The sequence below is a fragment of the Lineus longissimus genome, chromosome 1 (assembly GCF_910592395.1).
Source record: "Lineus longissimus chromosome 1, tnLinLong1.2, whole genome shotgun sequence".
NCBI lineage: Eukaryota > Metazoa > Nemertea > Pilidiophora > Heteronemertea > Lineidae > Lineus > Lineus longissimus.
Genome location: NC_088308.1, coordinates 12456988 through 12476621, shown reverse-complemented (window position 1 = coordinate 12476621; position 19634 = coordinate 12456988).

Genomic DNA, 19634 nt, shown 5'->3' with positions numbered 1-19634 from the left:
CTAAGATCAAGTGGGAGACCTCTCGTTGGGCAGAGAGAGGAGTGAATCCTACCAGAGGGTTTCAGGGGTTGCTCGGCGTCCGTCTAAGGCTGATGTTACATAGGAATGAGCTACTCACGCCACATTTTTCATCGACTCACGGCTCATTGTCACGTGTCACTCCTCATTTGTCACGAGTGACCGCGGCGGTTTACATACAGATCATTTTTCGCTTGTTCATTTGTCACTTGGATTTTCTCGGCGACGCACATGGACTCAGAAGAAGAAGAGATGGCAGCCATGCTGCTCCTGATGGAGAATAGAAAACGAAAGCGGAGGCGACGGATGAGAACAATGTGGTACATAAAAGTGCTGCATTTTTGCATTTTTTGTTTCTCATTTCCAATCGAAATTATCTATTGTATTAATGTGTAAACTAATGAAAATGCCGAAAAGTAGCTATACTCACAGTTTCGAAGGCGATATCACTACAAATGCACATGGACGTCCACTTTCTTTGCCAGCTCATTTCACAAAGAATGAACATGTCCATTCATCGCCTCACGCGTGAAATGACATGAAATGACGTGAGGCGACGAATGCGGGCAGAACTTACAAAATTCACTTCAATGAGAACAGGTCAATAGGTTTTCCAATGTCCATTCATCAGCTCACGAATGACAAGTGACAAATGAGTCGTGAGTCGATGAAACGTGAGGTCTATGTAACTTCAGCCTAATGAAACACACAGTCATGCAGCACTCAATGACCAACCAGGATTTGATTTACATTTTTGTTGTGAGCTTTATTTCGAATAAGAACTTGGTCGGAGGCTCATGTGGAGGTCCTATATTTCACGTTGAGTTCTGAGTAAAAGGCAGTTGTAGAGTTTCTTAGTTAGCTCTGAAGTTGTTTAAGTGATGGTAGCTGAGCCTGTTGCTCGTTTCTCTTGCTTCAGTGAGTGATTCGTATGGCTTAGGTTCCAATTCAGTAAGTGTACTTGGTAAGTGATTGAGAAGATGCTCTGTAAGCTTATGTGTGCTCAAGACGATAGCTCTGTAAGTTCTCTAGGCGTGCTCAAGAAGATAGTTCTGTAAGTTCTTCTTTGAGATGTGTGCCTGAGAAGCTAGTTCGGTCAGTTCTCTAGGTGTGCTCTTGAGAAGATAGTTCTGTCAGTTCTGCCAGATTATGGGCGGTTATTACCGCAAATAAAGACAAACCATAGCAAAGACACTTGTGTAGCATATCAAGGACACGTAGATTGATACTCCTATGTGTGCCACATCAAAGACATCTGGACCATACACCACGTCAAAGATAACGATGCGAAGTCAACAGGCGGCGCCACCGTCTTGGGAAAAGTAAAAACGATTTCGACAACTATAGGTTTTTGTTGATAAGTATAAGCGACTAGCGGGAAAATGCACATGTGTTGTTATGTCACTATTGCATCTATTCGTAGTAGACTGTCGTATTTTGAGATCCCCTTTCTTTTCAGCATCATCAATCATACTAGTATATCATAACCATGGATAGAGATAAGTTAGAAAACTGTGTCAACCTCCTTCAACAAGTTATTGGAATAATGGGGAGAGAGGTGGCGAATAACAACAATGTCAACAGGCATACGGCCGCCAGCAATCTACAGTGGCGCCGCCTGTTGACTTCGCATCGTTATCTTTGACGTGGTGTATGGTCCAGATGTCTTTGATGTGGCACACATGGGAGTATCAATCTACGTGTCCTTGATATGCTACACAAGTGTCTTTGCTTTGGTTTGTCTTTATTTGCGGTAATAACCGCCCATACCAGATCTCTTGGATCTTCGCATTTTATACAGATTTTGACTCTGTCTTGCATCAGAAAATGCTAGTTTTTGCATCATCCTGAAGCTTGATTTCACACAAATCGCAAATATTGCATCAGGATTGGCTCAATATAGAAGGGGTTTTCCTATTTCAGCACCTAGCATCAGCAATCTGCATATTTGTGGGTCAAGACATGAGTCAGGTGTAGCCATTTCATCAGAATCATGAACCTTGCATCAGAAAATCATGCTCAAGGCAGGTGTGAATCACCCTGTCCTGACCATTGCATCAGCCTAGCTGTTCAACACAGGTGTATGTTTCAAACTATTGACCACCTATTTGTGTCTGCCAATCAATCAGAATTAGTTCACCGTGAATGAGGATGTCCATAATGACCGCACTTTTTTGTGACTTCGTTCTTTTACACCGCTAAACATTGACAAGAGATAAACTCAAGTCCTATGCAATTGATACTATGTTACATAAAATCGAAACCTCAAAGTCAACGTCATATATGAAAGCTGTGAGTGTTAACCCTTCAAGATGACAGACCATACGGTGTAAACCGTGCACAATGCCATTTATTGGCTTGTCACTCACAATCAATGACAATAGCCTTTACGCACAGGGATTAGAGGCAAAAAGTGCTAATTACAAGAAATCAAAAAATCCACACAAGGGAATTAACATAGTCAAAGGCCACAACCAGATTTCTCAACTTGAATGTCCAAATATTTATTCTGCAACTTATGACCCCCAACAGTATATCATTTTGTAGGAAAAAATGTATATTTTACGAATAAATTAATAAAGTTAGAGAATTAATCAATCTTTGTCTTAATTAGCCATATTAGCACAAAAACCGACCCCGATCTGTAAACATGTCGTTAGAGCAAAAACTACCCGGTTGAATTCCACAAAAACAGACATCTGGTCCCAACCTGAATGGGCTCGTTTTCGAAATAGTTGATAACTAACGATGGTTCACATAAGAGGACTGTATATTCTTCAAGATAAAATCATATATATTGCAACTGCACAAAAAAAAATTCTACACTATGGCACAGCTGGAACTAGACTAACAAATTCTAAACCCAACTAACTAACATATACACAAACGGGTTACACCCAAATCCAGCAAAAGAATTCAGTTTCATTCCTATACACATTAAGAATCAAGGTAACAATTCACTAGCCATTCACTATAAGCTTAACTACTTTTCTAACTAGAGTCAGTCAATTCACAATTTAGCGAACATGCCAGTAGTATAAAAGTGACAGATTTAACTCAAGCTCAAATCCCAGTCAAAATCTCCAAGTCAAATCCCAGTCAACACGTTTCAAAAGAGTCTCAGTCAAATCCTAGTCTAAATAGTTTCCAGTCATTTCTCAGTCAAGTCACTAAATCATCCAAATTGTCCAAATCGTTCAAATTTTTGAAAATTTCAAAAATTTCAAAAATTTCAAAATTTCAAAAATTTTAAAATTTTAAAATTTACAAAAATGACAAAACCTATATTTAACTAAAATTATTTTCTTGTAAATAAAATGAACTTTCCGTCAAACGAAGAACTTGAATCAAGAGTCACAGAGTCAACAGATTATCTAAAATTTAAAGATCTTCCAGTGAACACATGGTATAGAATTAACTCATTCAGAAATATAAGTACAAAGATAGGCGAATCAACACTTCTTGAGCTTGAAGACTCAGAATCGAAAGAAGTCACAGTGTGGGCGACGAGTGTCATCAAACAAAAGATAAATCGTGATCACAATTATATAAGATTCACAGGAGTCAAGGAGACCAAACAGGGTAAAAAGTTTTATGGATTTAATCTTTTGGACTAATTTTATACTCATCTGATATTTAATACAAATTATTTTCTTGTAAATGGAGTCCCTTGTTAGAGAGTGTAAAAATTGTTCTCAAGAGAAATTACTGGATGATTTTAAAAAAGATAAAAAATGTAAATATGGTAGAAGTTATAAATGTAAACCATGTACAAACAAATATGACACAAACTATAACACTGACAAAAGGTCAACCGACGAATCTTTTAAAAAATCAAGTTATCTTTCATCAATATTATCCAAATGTCTTCATGAAAAACAGGAAAAATCTAAACTTGAAGATGTTATTGGTTGTCTTCTAGATGGTCTGTACAAGTGGATTGAATATCAATTTGATGAAAATATGACATGGGAAAACTATGGTGATTATTGGCATATTGATCACATTTTACCTAAGTCACATTTTGACCATACTGTTGAAGAAGAACTTATGCTATGCTGGAACTGGCGTAACTTGAGACCTGTTTCAAAAGAAGAAAACAGGACAAAGGGAAAGAAAATTGACTATGAACTATACTATCAAAATGTGTCACTAGCATCAGAATTTTTAGAAGATGAATTTTAAAAAACTTTTCCTATAATAAATATGACCACCTCATGATGATTTTCACAAATTCTCATGGGCGTGGTGAGCCCTAAGTTCTAGATTTTCGCTCAAGTGAGGATTAACTAGAATTTTAAATTTCACTAGAGTTCTTTTAACTTCTCAATATTGGGAAATTTGAAAAGTGACCAAGAGCCTTGAATTTTGTAATATAGTTTTTATTTGTATTTGACTATGTATACATGTCTCTATTTGGAATCTTATAATCAAAAACTTGATTATAAAATGACTTATTGAAACTGAAACTAAAAAAAAGGGGAATCCCCCCATGCTTATATCTAATAACAAACTTTTCCATAATATAAATGGAGAGAACGAAAAATAAAAAATATTTTTCTATAAATAAAGACATGTCTACATCGTCAAATACGAGTACAAATGTTCCAACAGGCCTGGCTTTTCCAGCTGAGGGATTATCGAGTGACGAGATTAAAATTCTCGCCTACAGAAACAAAGTGAAGAATTATGGAAGTCTTAGTAGAGAAAAGTTACTAGAAAAACTTCAACAAATTCCGAATGGATTCAACGACATCGAAGTGAAAATTGACAAGCCAGTTTCTGATTTGTCACAAATTGAAAAAAGAGTTCTAGCTCAAAGACTAGGTATAAATCCTAGAAAATTCAAAAAAGGACAGCTAGAAAATATCATTGAAGAAAAAATTTCACAGGAAAATTTGGTTGACATTAAACCTAAACCTGTGAAGCCAAAAATTTCAATCAGAAAACCTCTTTTAGAAAAAGTCAAGGATCTTGGCCATAAAAATTTTCAGAATCTCAATATTGAGAAATTGAAAGAACTCTTGACCAAAGAACCAGTGAAAAGACTATTAAAATCAGATCTTTTCAAACAGGCGAAGGAACTTGACATCAATGTTAAAAGTTCCATGACAAAGAGAGTCATCCAGGAGTTGATTGAAAAACATGTGGAGTTAAGAGAGTTCAAAACATTCAACTCCGCTTTCAGAGGATATGTTAATCATTTTCAAATGGAAGGTTTGCCTCATATTGACATTGAAAACTATCTCAATAAAATTAAGTCAGTTTTACAAGATAAAATTAAAGCTGAAAATAAAGAAGGATTAAAAATTTCAATCATTCTACATATTCTAATGCAAAGGAAGAATGACGTTAAAGAGTTTCAACTTCGTTCTAGACACATCCTTTATGTAGGTCAAGAACTTAATTATAACACTCTCATCGAAGACTTCCTTAAAGAACTGGAAAATTTAGTTCAGGAAGGTTCTGGTTGGAAATTTTTAGAAGTCATCAAGATTGAATTACACACAGTCAATTACACACCACTTTCAGGATCAAGCTATATTCCTTTACCAGATAAGATTCAAAATAAAAGAGCAGTGATTAATGTGCAAAATTCTGATCAAAAATGCTTCAGATACTCAGTTGAAGCTGCATTATTAAATATTCCAAAGAACACAGAACGAGTGTCAAATTACAACAAATCTGAATTTGATGACATGTTTAAAGATTTAGAATACCCAGTAAAAATAAAAGATGTTGAGAAATTTGAGAAGAATAATCCTGACTTAGGTGTCAATGTATTTACATTTATCCCTAGACAGAAAGTATGCTTTGGAAATGAAACTACAGATTACCCGATTTCCCCAGTTAGACTATCTGAGAGAATTCTAGCAGAAGACAAGTATATTAATCTTTTACATTACAAAGATGAGAACGATTTTTCAGAAGGTGAAAAGGTTGAAAATGTCAAAGATGATGCAAATTACCACTATGCTTGGATCAAGAACTTTTCTAGGCTTGTATCTACATCTCATTCAAAACACGATGGGCAGGTCAAAGTATGCTTCAGATGTATGAAAGTTATTTCAGCATCGACAAGCGAACTTCTAAATAAAAGATACAATCAACATTTTGAGAACTGTAAGCAGTTTGAATGTGTCAGAGTTAGCATGCCTAAGGATCATGAAAAAATCCTACAATTCAATCAGAAAAAAATGGAACAAAAACATCCTGTCTTTATCGTCGCTGACTTTGAATCATCTTTGAAAACTATTAACAAACAATTAGGTGAAAAGACTGTTCAAATTCAAGAACATATTCCTAACTCATTCAGCTTCTATACTTGTTTTGACAAGAATCAAATCAAGGCTGAAAATCTCTTAGTAGAATATAGTGTCAACGATCCTAATGAAGATATTGCAGAAAGATTCTGTGAAGAGATTGAAAAAGCTGTCTATAACATTCATGACAATCATTTTAGTAAACCTAAAGCTATGTTAGCCTTAACACAAGTACAACAGGTTAAGCACAAGACAGCTGAAAAATGTTATGGCTGTGACAAGGAGTTTACAGAAAAAAATTATAAAGTTCGTGATCACAACCATTTTAATGGAAAATACAGAGGAGCAGCCTGTAATAATTGTAACCTTAAATTACAAGCACCTGATTTCATACCTGTTTATTTTCATAATCTTTCAGGTTATGATGCTCATCTGTTTGTGAAAAATTTGAAAGGTAGACTGAATGTCATCGCGAAAAATAGTGAAAACTATATTTCATTCAGCAAGACGTTACAGGTTGACGAGCATAAGACTCTATCGATCAGATTTCTTGACTCATATAGACTCATGCAGTCATCTCTAGCAAATCTTGCAAATAATTTACCTAACACAGAGAAAAAGAATCTGTCAAAATTTTTCAAAGGCGATGCCTTTGACCTTGTGACAAGAAAAGGAGTCTATCCTTATGAATGGGTAGATTCTTATGAAAAATTTCAGAGTCAACAATTACCTCCCATTGAAGCATTTGACTCAGAGTTTAATGCTACAAAAATTTCACAAGAAGACTATTCTCATGCAAAGAATGTATGGGAAAAATTTGGATGCAAAACATTTAGAGATTACCATGAAATTTATTTGAGAACTGATGTTCTACTTTTAGCAGACATTTTAGAAAATTTCAGGCAGACATGCATGGACATTTATAATTTAGATCCAGTCTGGGCTTATTCGGCCTCAGGATTGTCTTGGCAAGCCATGTTGAAAAAGACTGACGTTAAAATTGAACTTTTAACAGATGTAGACCATTACAACTTCTTTGAATGTGGCATTAGAGGAGGAATCTGTCAAGCAAGTCACAGATATGAAAAGCAAATAATCCCTATTTGAAAGACCACGATCCTAGTCAACCTACAAGTTATATTTCTTATCTCGATGCGAATAATTTGTATGGATTATCCATGAGTGAAAAATTACCACATTCTAACTTTAAATGGATGACTCAATCAGAATTATTAAAGTGGCAAAGCATTCCATGCACACTTGAAGTTGACTTAGAATATCCTCAAGAATTACATGACCTACATAATGCCTATCCATTAGCACCTGAACATTTGAATGATAAGTTGATTCCTAATTTACAAGACAAGAAAAAATATATTGTGCATCACAAGGCCTTGAAGTTCTATTTGAGTCAAGGTTTAAAATTGACTAAGATTCATAGAGGAATTTCCTACACAGAATCATACTTTTTGAAAGAGTACATTGACTTGAACACAAGTCAACGTGCCAAAGCGAAAAATGACTTTGAAAAGGACTTCTTCAAATTGATGAACAATTCATGCTTTGGAAAGACAATGGAATCAGTCAGAGATAGAAAAAATATAAAATTGACTACAAATGTCCCTCAGCTTCGAAAATTAGTCAATTCGAACAACTATAAAGATCACAAAATTTTCAGTGAAGATCTTGTCATGGTTGAATCTCAAAAAGTAGAAGTTTGTCTCAATAAACCAATATTTATGGGTCAAGCGATTCTAGACCTGTCAAAAATACACATGTATGATTTCCATTATAATCATATGATGAAAAAGTATGGTGACAAAGCACAACTGTTGTACACTGATACTGACTCATTAGTTTATCATATAGAAACACCTGATATTTATAAGGATATGAAACAAGATGCTGAATTATTTGACTTTTCAAATTTTCCAAAAGACCATGCATTGTTTGATGAAACAAACAAGAAAGTCATTGGAAAGTTTAAAGACGAAGAAGCTGGTCATGTCATCACTGAATTTATCGCTTTACGTTCTAAATTATATGCCTATACAACTGATAAAGATGATGAAGTTAAAAAATGTAAAGGTGTCAAGAAGAACGTCGTCAAAAATGAAATCACAATTGAAGACTACAAGTCTGTACTTCTTGATAAAATTCCAATCGAAAAAAGGATGAATGTGTTTAGGTCAAGAAATCATCAAATTTACACTGAACAAGTGACTAAATGTGCGTTGAATGCGAATGATGATAAACGTACAATATTGGAAGATGGAATCTCAACTAAAGCTCTTGGATTTAAAAAATAAAACAGGGCTAGCAAAATGCTAGCCCTGTTAATGGCAACAGGGCTACCAATTTGGTAGCCCTGATTAAAAAAAATAAAAAATAAAGAAATAAAAATGAAAATAAATGGACTTTCCAAACTATTTAAAACAGAGTCCTAATGTAAACTATCCTGTCACTTACAAGAATAATTCTTTAACCAAAGATCCTTTCATCCATCAAAAAATTCATGTAACACCAAATCAAAGTTTTTATTTCAATACAATTGATATTTTCCCAAATAAAGTGAATCCACGAAAATTTTCAACTTATTCTCAAGTCCAAGATTATATTAAAAATTCAACCATGGATAACTGGAAAAACCAATTTAAATTTGCACTATATTGCGCAACATCAGGTTCAGGTGTAAGCTGGCATAATCATATTAATCATGCTGATCCTTTAGTACAAAGTATTTTTAGATTCCATGTCTATTTTACCATCAGAAAGATATTACACCAGCTAAAAATTCCTTTACCAGGAAATCCTGACTTTAATCCATCAAAAAATCCTTACAATAAACAAGCCTATGAAAATTTGAAACTTGAATTTGGCTCTGTTGACTTCAACTATTTTCACAAGGGTAAAATACAAGCATTAGACATCGTCATGGACAATGGTAACTATTATTTGAATGATCCTAGTAAGTTTCCATTTAATGCAGATAAAAAAGGATATGTCTATGCAGACCATCATAGACTTTATATTGATAATTTATCATTCATTTACTCAGACGATTGGACAAATTTTATCACCTTAGACAGTCAAGGATTGACTAAAGCGGGCATGAGTAGAATCAATGAATCGATTCGAACGTATGTTTATTGTATTCTAGGTTCACAAACCATGATTCGTCAGGATATTCTTGATTCATTGGACACACAGAAACAATTTGGAATTTTAGTGGAAGATGCTATTCAAGGTCAAACGTTAGTCGATTCCATCAAAACATTTCAGTCAGCGAGCGTACTCATTCACTCAAAACAAGCGTATGCATATGCTTTAGAAAAAGCAGGTTCACGACTAGATTTTGCCGTTGGATTAGGATTACAACTTGTTCCAAGTCATATGCGATTACATATTGGTACAATTGAAGGATATAATAACTCTCTGTTAACCGCTACAGAAAATACAACTTTTGGCATAAATTCACATATCAGTGTCAGAAAAAAGCGAGCGCAGCCGCGTCGCTCATCAAATTTGATGAGCGAACAACCACAAACTAATTCATCAAATTTGATGAATAAACAAACTAGTGAAACAAGCGAAGCGAGTAGTGAAACAAGCGTCAGCGAAGCGAGTCATTTACCTTTTACAATGGGGTTAATTGTTATAGGTCTTTTAGTTCAAACTATTCTTTAAAATAAATATGAGTGTGCAAGAAGCATATGCAAGTTACAAATATCCTTCTGCTTTAAAATTTTATAAAATTATGAAAAAGAAGGATCCTAGTATAAAATTTGATGACATTGATCAATTTGTAAAATCTCAGAAAAGCTATCAGCTTCACAAAAAGCAGTCCAATAATATCCAAGGTCACATTATAGCTTATCGTGAAAATGCTCTTTGGTTCATGGATCTTTTGGACATGAGTAATTATTCAAGACAAAATAAAGGGTATAAATGGATTTTACTTGCTATTGATACTTTCACTAGAAAAGCTTATGCTGAAGCATTAAAAAATAAGACAAAGTTTGAAGTGAAAAATGGCTTTGAAAAAATTTATAATGATACTGGAAGTATTACACTTATTATTACAGATTCAGGCAATGAATTTTTAAACAAACCACTACAAGATTTATTCAAAGAATTAAACATTAGACATGGTACAGTGGATATTGGTGATCATCATGCATTAGGCTTAATTGATAGACTATCTAGAACTATTAAAGAAATGGTCTTCAAAGATTTCACAGAGAAAAATACAGTCAAATGGGTTGATCATTTGCAAGATTACATTAGTGCATACAATGAAAGACCTCATTCTGGCATTTTAGACTATAGTCCAAATGAAGCTAACCTTCATGCTACTGAATTAGTTGAATTAAATGTAGAAAAATCTATGCCTGTTGTACACAAGTTTAACATTGGAGAATTAGTTAGAAAAAAATTGAAGAGACCTATATTTACAAAGGGTTACAAACAGATTTGGAGCAATAGAACTTACACTATCAAAAATATTGAAGGTGTTCATGCTATCTTAAATAATGACGAAAGAGTTAGACTTGATGCTTTGCAGCAAGTGCTAGCTACAATTGATGAAGAAGCTGATTCTTCTGAGGTTGAGAAAGCAGATAAAGAAGCTAAAATTGAGTCAACAATTAAACACAAAGAAGGACTTGATAAAGAAAATATTATTGAATCACGGTTGAGAAAGAAGTAAGATATTTATAATGTAAAATCACACTATAAACATCTTACTCAATTTGCAATGAAGGAAGTTCTTTCAGCTCCTTGGGTACATTTTTCCATCTTCTACGGGTGAACATATAGTCTAAATAAGTTCCAACGATAGCCCACCATGTTTCTAATTTGATGAAGGAGTCATTCACTGATATCTCAAGTTGATCCACTTTAGTATTGACTTTACTCGCTGTTATAACGTCTGCACCCCACGAACTGTTTTTAACCTTGAGGATCTCTTCTTTAATTTCAACTAGTACTTTGTCAATCTCATAATCCCACAAATTAAATCTATCTTTAACCTTGAGGATGTCTGCATTGAACTTGTCTTGAATGTCTTGAATTTGATCAAAGTTAGAATATAAATTACTCATTTATTTTAATTAAAATTAATTGTCTATAAAAATTTTCTTCTTGTTCAATATGCCAAAAATGGCACATTGATTTTTTTTTAAAAAAATTTTACTATAAATAAATGGACACATCATTTGGTAAATATCTTGATCCTTATAGATCAAACAAAATAGCCAAGGGGCTCAAAGCTAAAAGAAATTATGAAGTCATTACTCACAATCCTAATTCTGTGAATCCTGGAGAAACACTTTATGTGAAAATTCCTCAGCTTGAAAAAGGACAAGTGATTGTTCCTAAAAGTTTGAAACTTACATTTAAGTTGTCTACCTCATCAAAAGCAAGTAATGCAGCCAATGCTGCAGCAGCTGGATTTGTGGCTAATGTAGGTCGAAATATTGTAGAAAGAATTACTACTAAATTGGGTGGAAAAACAATGAGTGAAGTGGACAAATCTTACATCTATAATACGTTCAAGGACTTTTGGTTGACAGACAAGCAGAGGAAAAATCGTGTTCAGCAAGGTATTGACAAGGAGCAACGAAAAGATGCTATTAAAACAGCATTTGGTGACAGATATTGTATTCCTATTGAGTCAGAAATATTTGATGATCATCTACCTTTTTACCCATCAGCTATTTTAGAATCCATTGAATATAATATCAAATTCAATGATGCAAAATATGTTGTGACAGGAACTGCAACATCAAAAACGTATGCTGTGAAAGATATTCAACTTGAGTATGAAACAGTCTTTTCCACAGAACTTAGTGAGGAAATCGAAGCAATATATGCTGATACTAGATTTAGATATGAAGACGTGCATCTTTTGAGGACAGATTCAATTGGAAAGAATAAACGCATGAATATCAATGTAGATGTCAATCGTGCATCAACAAAAGGAATCTTGATATTTTTCCAGAAAAATTACGCTGAGTATGATGCCGAAAATACAAGTTTTCAAAATCCAGACATCACTAATGTGACCATTACTTCAGAAGGAATTTCTCACTGTATATTCAAGTCAGGAATGAAAGCCTATAATCAATTTGATGAAGTCAAACGACTTTATATGTCAGAAGATCTTAAGCAAACTGAAGACTGCATGATGGATGTCGAAAAATTCTATGAAAATCATAAATATGCTCTGTGGATTGATCTGAGAAGTACAGAGGACAACTATTTACATGGATCTGGAACTGCCATGAGCAATATTAAACATGGTTTACAACTTGAACTTACCAGAAGTACTGAAACAGAATATGACATGCTAGTCTATATTGTAGCTGATGGATTAGTAGGACTTGAGAATAAACAAGTAAAGGGCATTGTACACTAACCACAAAAATATTTAGCATGTCTCGATCTTCAAATTTGAAGACCGAGAATATTCTTCAAATTTGATAAATAACTTTCTCTCAGTTGTCAAATTTGACAACCGAGTTGCTTACGAGCTTAAGCTTAGCGAGTATATTGAATTTTTGTCATCAAATTTGATGACATCTTAAATTCTTTTGCTTCTTCAAAATGTTAAAAATAAACAGGTATGAACAATGAATTTTATTGTGATCCACCGTTCAATATGTTAATTGTCGGAATGACTGATTGTGGCAAGACCTACTTTATACTTGACTTACTTGAAAAAGAATTTCGTAAAAAATTTGATGACATTGTGATATTTTGTCCAACCATTGACATGAATAAAACTTACCAAGATAGAGCATGGATTACACAAGATAAAAATATACACATTTATCCTCCAAAATTAGTACTTACAGATTTAAATATATGCTTAGAAGATGCGATTGAAAATTTAAAAAGTCAAGATCATCAAACATTATTTATCATTGATGATTGTGCTAATTTGTGGGAATCAAAGAATAAGTGTACAAAATTGACTGAACTAGCTTTCTCAGGAAGACATTATGGAATTTCTGTGTGGCTTTTGACACAAAAATATAATGCAGTTGTAAAAGATTTTAGAGAAAATTGTAAACACATGGTGATTCATACAATGAATGATCAATTATCTATGGATCAAATTTTCAAAGAAAATCGATGTATTCCACAAAGCGAAAAAGACACAGTTCTGATGCAGATTGATGCAGGAAAGAAGCTTATACTGCGCAGAAAGATGCCTTTTGATTACTTTCTTAAGTAAAAAAAATTTTAATAAATAAACAGGTATGAACAACGTGAATGTGGAAGAGGATATTCTTGATTCTGTGGATGACATGCGAAGTGAATTACTTTCACACGATCAATCAGGATTACTCAATAAACTAGGAATAAAATCATCTGAGGCTACGATTAAAAAAGCTTCACAAAAAAATATTGAAAAATTACATAATGAATATAACATCAAATATAATACTCAGATTGCTGATGATTTAGTCCTAATTTACTATTTGGTTATACTCAAGCAGTAAAAATGGTATTTCCAAATTTGGATCAAAAAAAATTACATGAAAAATTAAATGACAATATCATAGTAAACCATGAAATAAAAAAACAACTGGGTCAATATATGAACCCAACACTTTTAGCTGCAGGTACAATTGTAGTCAATACGGCTGAAACTGCAATGACGCATGAAGCAGAGGACACATGCGAGGATTCCTAAATTTTATAGAGTCCTCACTAACTTTATAAAATCTAAGATTATGGCCAATTTAATTTTTTAAAATCTTCATACACCTTTTCTAAAGAAGATGTTAATACACTCGCTGATGCAGCCGCTTTTGCGTCCAATTTTTTCAATTCTTTTCTCGTCGCTGCGCTTATACTTGCTGGTGCTAAAAGATAGTGTTCATTTAATTTTCGTAATATATGTTTGTTAAAAAAGAAGGACTTTCTGTTTAGTTTATCCTTATTCTGTTCAAACAGGTCTTCTAACCTTTTCACATCCTTGGCAATTAAATGATTGTCCACTCTCTTGAACAATAGTTCGTCTTTATAGTGTTCTTTAAATTTTGAAAATTTAGATATCACATACTTATGAGTTTTTTCCATGCCATAGTGTGATCCACACATATACGTTTTTTGAATAGAATTTGTCCACAAATCTGGTGAAGTATGAGAGTATGAATCAAAAGCATTGTCTACAGTGCCACAATCATTACAAACGACTTCATTCTCTAGTATAGTACAATCTGTTGAATAACAATCTTGACAAATCCAATGATTACAATATAAATTGACATATTTTCCAGCTATTTTAAGCTGCTCTCGCAAATAATAACGATTGTATGAAACAAGTGACATGTCATATTGATAGTGTCTTGCGTCATTTTCTAATGCTTCAACAACTTTTTCATATATGTCTTCAAAGTTGTCAAATCTAACATCTGTCTTCATTTTATTTATGACAACCTAATTTTTATTAAAATATCATCACCACATTTAAAATCAACTATTTTTTCTATCATCACACAAAAAATCAACTATCATCACACAAAAAATCATCAGACTTTAATAGTCGCTAATAATGACTTTAATAATAACTTTAATAGTCGCTAATAATGACTTTAATAATGACTTTAATAGTCGCTAATAATGACTTTAAAGGGAATGGCCCGCCAAAAAATGGGGAGTTTTGGACGGCCCGGTCAAAACCTTAGGCAGGAATAAGGTTTCATTGATAAATATAAGGAGTTTCAAGGCCCCCAAATCACTTGTAAGGTTCAATAGATACTGGCCTTTCATTGGTTTACCGTCTGCGTATCATTTACATACTCTCATTTTGAAAAATATGACAGTATTTACGATCACGTTATTGATTTTTGCAACATTTTCGGTAACGCGCCCCTTGCGGATCTGTAAGGTACCATTCGGATGCTTGAAAAATGCTTGTCTCGTCGATTCGCTCGCGGATAAACGCATCAACAGGTTGACTGCAGCAACTTTTAATTGTTGGAGACAGAGAAGGAAGGAATATGATTATCAGTTTGATGAAAACTTTGCAAAGTTTCTTCTTGGGACTCGAAATCCATACTACTATTCTCTCCATTTTCCATTTTCTCCTCTCTCCAACTCACTACTATCGCTATTGACTGCGTAACATACACTAACATTCTTTCGCTATCATTGCTAACTTCATTTACTAGAACACTGGCCTCTTTGTAGCCGATTATGTAACCCATAGTGGAAACACCTGACAGCGCCGCCCGGCATGATCCACGTGCTACTGGCATATTTATAACTCGTAGTAAATAAGGTTGTAAAAATATGCAAATGAGATGCCGTATATGGAAACCATGACGTCACTAAGCAGTTCTTATTTCTGCTACGGGTGGCGCTGTTGCTTGCTTCTGGAGGCGCTATTCAACCTCTTTAATAGTCGCTAATAATGACTTTAATAATAACTTTAATAGTCGCTAATATTTTTTCATAAAATAAACAGGTATGAACGGAGAAAAAGATAACACAACAACTGAAATTACAACAACAGAAAAGCCAAAGAATCCTAAGAGAGTTGAATGGGGTAGAAAATTAGGCCAGTTGAATAAAGGAAAGAAGAAGCCTGTTCAACAAGACATCACACAATCTACAAACTACTTCTGCGAGCGTAGCGAGTACTATCCTTTAATATTGATAAGTGGAATCACTTTAGCAGGTTTTGTTTGGTTCTATTCCAAAAATTCATCACCTATTGATCCTAGTGAAGAAAAATTACATAATGATGTTAAAAAACTTAAAGCTAAACAAAAATCTGAAAATATGATCTTATAAATTTAAAAAAAAATTTTACTATAAATAAATGAGCACAATGATCGACACAAAAAATATTGGAAACACAATTTACCATTCTGCAGTTTTAGCAGCACTTGTTGTTGGCTATGGAATGGCTGCTAAAAAGCTACTCAAGTCAAATATTGGTGATCCTAGTAAACCTGACTTGATGGAAGCATTGAAGCTAACTGGTGCTGTGTCACTAGCTATTATTACAAAAGGTTATCTGGAAAAGCAAGGATTGCCGAAGAACATCACTAATTAAACAGGGCTACTCAGGGCTAGCAATTTGCTAGCCCTGTTCAACAAAATTTTTTTAAAAAAAATCAATGTGCCAAAAATGGCATATTGACATATTGAACAAAATTTTTATAAAATAAATGGCTGGCATGATTTTAACTACAATTTTTGGAGCAGTAGCTAATGCGACTGCTTTCGTTGGGGGGAATGCCATGTTCCACGCATTTGATGCTCAGAATGCTGCAGAAGAGCGTAAAAGACACGATTTAGCAAGCGAAAAATTACAAAAGGAGTCAGCAACATGGTCGCACAATAGAATTAAACATCTTGATTTCCTTGCAGAACAACGACAGAAAAAACATCAAGCACAATCAGACATGTTAGACATGAAAGATTCTATTCGCTATTATGACAGCATCCATCCTAAGCCAAATTTAACTCACTATTATAAACCTAGTCAGAGTCAAAAAAATTATGAACAAGCCTATATTGCAGGAAATGTTATTGGATCAGCTGTTTTGTCAAAATTTATTTAAAATAAATGGAGAATGTCATGGAAATTGAAAATCCAGCCTATGAAGAAGATGCTACAGATGACATGAATGAAAATTATGATCAACAAGCAGCGGATAATGATAATATTATGAATGAATTGACTGGAGATGTTCCACAACCCGTTGACAATGATTTAATGGAGAAAATGAGAATCATTGATGCAAAGGATGATTTTACAAGATATTTTATGGATAAAAGTCACTTAATTTTTAAGAAGGGGAAGACAATGGAACTATTTCGTAACAGACTGACAATGAATGAAAACGATGAAATATTTTTTCACAAATCAAGCGGGGAGAGAATTAGGCTAACACAAAAAAATAATAGAAATCCTTATTCAGTCAATTCTCTAACAGGAATAAGTGAACTTATGACATTTTTTACGAAAATTAATGTGGGAGAAACTCCAATACTTGAAAATGTTGAAGAAAAAACAGCTAGAAGACAATTGAAATACGAAGATGGAGCAGGATCTAGTGCAGCGGAAAATATTGAAATGTCTACATTTAAAACCAAGTCAAATGTAGTGCAAGAATCAGATGATATAATAGAAACTCATGTTGATGCTAACATTTCACCTGAAAGAAAAGAAGAGTTAGAAGTACTCATTAATAAATTAGAAAGTAACACTGATGACTCTCTTGAATCTTGGTATTCTGCTAAATCATATGAAAAGGATATGCAAAAAATGAAAGAATTCGTTGATGAAGCTATTCATGAAGCTAGGGAAAAAGCAGGTAATGAATATTCTGTCAATCAGATTAAAAAAGCAAGAGATCAGATGGCTATAGCAAGAACAAGAGAAGCAGCCTTAAAAATACAAGTAGAACATTATGATAAAAAAATGAAAGAGTCTCAAAAAGGACTTGATAATGCAAAACAACAAGGTGATAGAGAAGACATAACATTTTGGAAAAATCAATTTGAGCATAATGATAGGATGTATAAAAATAGTGTTGAATCCTATAAAGAAATTTATAGATCTCAAGTAGCAAAAATAAAGAGCTTATTTTTTAGAGAAGATATGACTTTAGGTGAAAAATTAAGAGAATTATTTAAAGAGAAAGGACTTACGATCGCAAGTATTATTTCAGCAGTTATTTTAACTATTTCTGCGATTGGAGGAACTGTGGCTGCAATATTTAAACCAAAAAAATCAAGTAAACCACCTGGAAAACCTGATAGACCTAGTAAACCTGATGGTCCGAGTAAGCCAGGAATTCCTGGTAAAATTCATGATGGTCTGATCAAATTTAAAAATTGGCTGCTTTCTTTAGGTAAAAAAGCTTTAGTAGCTTTGCCTGGAATTTTAGGTTCCATTGTGTCTACTATCTTAAAAGCAGCTGCTGGTGTTGTAGGATTTTTAGCAGAGCATTTGATTATTATGATCGCTGTCACTATTTTAGTTATTGTTCAAGTATTATCATCCAATATAGGAAGCATTAAACAAAAAGCACATAAAATTTCTTCTAAAATAAATGAACGTTAGATTCCATGATGTATTAAGGATTCTACTTCCAGTTAGTATTCAGTCGTATGAAACTGTACAGGTTGAAAAGGCTATTATTCCTATGACTTACTATAATTTTTCAAGGAAATTGAATAATCACTATTTACGATTAGCGACTGTGGTCAATGAGGAATATACAGCACAGGATATAATTGTTATTCCTGATGGATTTTATACGCCAGCTACTTATAATAAAGCAGTAAATGAAGCGTTGAATGAAAAAGGACATGCTGACTCCTTTGACCTAACTTATTTACCCAGTGAAGGCAAAATAAAAATTAAAGTTGAGCCACCATTTGGAGTCATTCTCCATAAAGAACTAGGTGAGATATTAGGAATGACTAATACAGAGATTACCTTCATAAGCTCAGAAATTACTGGTAATAAACCTTGTAAACTTCTACCCTATCATGAGTATAGAATTTCTTGTAGTATTGTTGATACACATAAAAATTTAGTAAACTCCAAGCGCAGTGATCTTATTACGTCATTTGTTCCCAAGGGTAAATATTATGGAGATATTCATGAATATACCTCCCTTCAAAAAGTAAAGATCGCAAAGCACGATCATACTAGTATTGAACTACAGGTCAAAGATCAGAATGATGACCCCATTGAATTTTTAACTCCAGTTTCAATTGATTTACGGTTAGAATAAATGGATGATGCTGAACAATTTAGACTTGAAAAAATTAAAGAAAAAATTACTGAATTAGAGCTTAATATTGAAAAAAGAAAAAAGTTACATAAAAATTATAAAAAAGCTAGTCAAATCTTACACGGTTGTGAAATTGGTATGTATATTACCAGTGTCACAGTCGCATCAATTGGAGCTGCGACTGTGATTGGAAATGTCATCAGTATTCCAATTTCTGCCATCTGTACACTCCTAGGATTGGTTGGAAAAATTGTAGTTCCTAAATTAAGGAAAAAGGAGAAAAAACATTTAGATATTTTAATTAAGAAAAAAGCATGCTTACGGAGTGTCGATAATTTACTTTCCAGATTCATGGATAATGGCACTATTTCTGCGAGTGAATTTGAACTCATCCTAGAATCCGAAATGACATGACTTTCATCTGAGATAATCAGTTTGGGCTGTAAAGCGAGTCAGACAAAAGTAGTGTGGGGTGAGTAAATTTATAAGCTTAAAAGCTTATAAAATTACATCAATCGTGACTGTGTCAAGATTTACAACTCCATCTTTGTAATATCTTAAGTCTATTATAGAAACATCG